This window comes from Octodon degus, unplaced genomic scaffold (genome assembly GCF_000260255.1).
Source record: "Octodon degus isolate 3935 unplaced genomic scaffold, OctDeg1.0 scaffold00025, whole genome shotgun sequence".
Taxonomy (NCBI): Eukaryota; Metazoa; Chordata; class Mammalia; order Rodentia; family Octodontidae; genus Octodon; species Octodon degus.
Genome location: NW_004524601.1, coordinates 8,167,193 through 8,170,244, shown reverse-complemented (window position 1 = coordinate 8,170,244; position 3,052 = coordinate 8,167,193).

Here is a 3,052-nt window from a genome sequence, read left to right as displayed (position 1 = left end):
CGAGCGGGCGCGGGGCGCTGCCTCCCGGGGCGCAGTGAGCGCGGGGCGCGGCTTCCTGCGGGCTGCGGCGGCGGCGGCTCCCGGCTGCACCCGACGCCTCAGACCCGGGTGCTCGCCGCCCGCCAGGACTCAGTCCGGGTCCCCGAGCCCGCAGGTTCTTGTGCGCGGGGAAGGCGCCGCGGGGCTGGCAGGGAGGAGGCGCCGCCTGCACCCCTGGGCCGGGCCAGGCAGGGCCCCAGTGTGCACCTCCCCGGGCTTGGGCGCAGATCCGCACAGCCCGAGGCTCGGGACGGGGGAGGGCGGGGTCGGGGACGGGGAGGCCCGTGAGAGGGTCGCTACTGCGGTCCCGGTGCTCCGGATGCGCAGCAGTCTGCGTGGCGGTGCAGGGTCGCCTGCCTCCCTCCTGGCCCCCTCCGTCCCTGCAGGATCCCGCGACCCCCTCTCCCTTCAGTTCCCTTCGGGCTCTGCGGCCCCCAATCTGGAAGCCTTGTTTGACAGCGCCTAACAGGCAATTAGTGTCGGTTCCCAATCACTTAAAAGAGGCACAGCAGACTTTGAAACCCGGGAGTGTCCGTGCTCTGCCCACGCCGCCAGAAAAACAAATCGTGCCTAGCCATCTTTTTAAGTACTTTAACCTCCAACCTCCTCCCACTTCTTTGCTTTTTAACTTCTCCTTTGAGAGATGTGATTGTGTAGCACCTCTGTGCCTCAAAGCCTCTGCCTCTCTCTTCCTCTCCGTCTCTCGCTCTCTTTCTCTCTCTCATCCAATCCCTTTATCGCACATCTCCGCCCCCGCCCACCTCCAAAGATTTCTGGATCTCTGCGACTCTTCTGCAGTTAAGCTCAGATCCCTAATTCTTGGCCTCACTGCTCGCTGGCGAAGGCTCCATTGAAACAGATCAATTTGACCAGACGTTGGAGGCATCAGAAGATCGGCTTCTGAAATAGAGCAGCTAACTTATGGAAAGAAACAGAATGCCCAGTCGCTAGAGCCGCCAAGTGACAATGCAAAAACGCGGCGTCAGACCCGCCACCCAGCAGAGCTGCTGCGGGCGCAAAGGCGAGTTCCATGTAGCCTGCGGTGGTGCCGTTGCCCTGCGCAAGGCTGGCGCGCTCTAGCTAAGGAGGGTTGTGAAAATAAGTCACGCCGGCAACTAAAAAGCGAAATCCTCGAAAAGGTGTGTGCAGCGATTATGATAATGAAACGGGACCTGTTAGGATTTCAGGGCTTGGATATAGATGTAGAATTTTGTACAACCTCTTAGCAGAGAAAAATGGTTTATTGAATTGTCTGCTAAGTAAATTTTTGGCATAGCTTGTCGTAACATGTACTCTTCCTGAGACATTTTGCCCAAAGTAACTTAAGACTCCAAAGGAGTTAATTACTGGTTTATGACTGGTTAACAAATACAGTTGCTTCCACAGAGGTCCTGTAAATTATTAAACAGTTTGAAGCTAAGCCTTTCCAATGGGAACGCGGCGAATTTGCTCCACTTACTCTGTGCTGTTACAGTGCCACCGAGAAGCGAATCCTGAAACTGGCAAGCACCACCAAGTGGCAGAAGAGCATCATTCACGGAGCAGAGCTCTCTGCTATTGAATATGTAAATCAAATACATACATTGTGTAGTCTCATTGTTAGGTACCCAGGAATTACACAGGCATTAAATTTTATTGCAGTTAGGATTGGATGAGGGCTTCGACTCCTGCCCTACAGGGTCAAATCAGTTTACTTATTAGAATTAAATTATAAACCAGAACTTCGAATTGTATTCAGTTTTGTGCATTATATTATTAGTAGTCATATGATCCAATCATAACATACACTTGCAATGTTGTTATTTTAAAATAATACTCGGCATTGGTTTTCAATTTTCCTGAGCTAGAACACATTATGTGGGACATACTCTGGAACTGGTACAATGTGGTCAAGCTGCCATATTGTAAAGTAGAAGTAGCACAAGTAATTAAAAATACACAGTATGTATATTTCTACATTTTTTGCAGGAAACTAAAAAAATTTTAGAGATGAGGCTGGATGTAGCTCTGTGGTAGCCCACTCAGCGCTCGTGAGGAGGTCCTAGCTTTGATTCCTAGCACTGAAAAGAATTTTTTTTTCGTTTGGAAAGGACCTCATTCAAGAGGGGTCAGATTACTCCAAGCTTAATGAGTGTCACGTGGATGAAAAGGAGTTATTTCAGAACAACAATTTGAAATAAATAAAGCAGGAACAATAAGGTACACTGTCCATCAGAATCCCGTTTCTTTGTACCTTACAATGCTTTCTGATTGCTTCCATAATAGCGTACGGTACAGAGTGCCTCTTGGTGTGTCAGCACAGTACCATGCAGGAAGAGACATTGTTATTTAATCCCCGTAATGTCCCTATGATACAAAGAGTATCGCTGCATTTTATAAGGAAGAAATACAGCTTTTAAAAAATAAAGCAACTTGGGTCTCAGCAAAAGGCAGACTCCTTTCAGAACTCAAGGCCAGAAGTGTCACCCTGCCTTCTCAGCTCGTCTTATCCTTGGGGAAGAGACACTCAGGGGACTGTGGAGCAGCTCTCAGGAGGACTCCTTCCTCTTCTTTCTTTCAAGCATCAGTAAAACCCATTCACACTCCATCTCACACGTGGGTAACAAGAGCCAATGGCTTCCATGGCTGTTCAATCACACGAGCACTTGCACAACTGAAGACATGGTCCTAACTAGAGAGAATTCTCACTCCCAAAGCCTGGAGTTGGGCCCGAGGTCTATATTTTAGTATCTATCCTATCTTGAGGACTAAAGTATCACCTGTACCGAAATGACAAATGAAGGAGTGCAGAGATATTTGATCAGTTTTTACAGGCTCTTTGGAAGAGAGGCTTTTTTTGCCATAATTTTATTGATAAACAAATAGCAATGAGACAGTTTCAAATCAAATTGGTAGGACAGTTTCAATAATTAACACACTGTATACATTCTTCTTAGTGGTTAATTGCTGTACAAGATGTGGACTTGATATCCTATTTACAAACACCATTAGAACAAATCATTCTATTCATTAA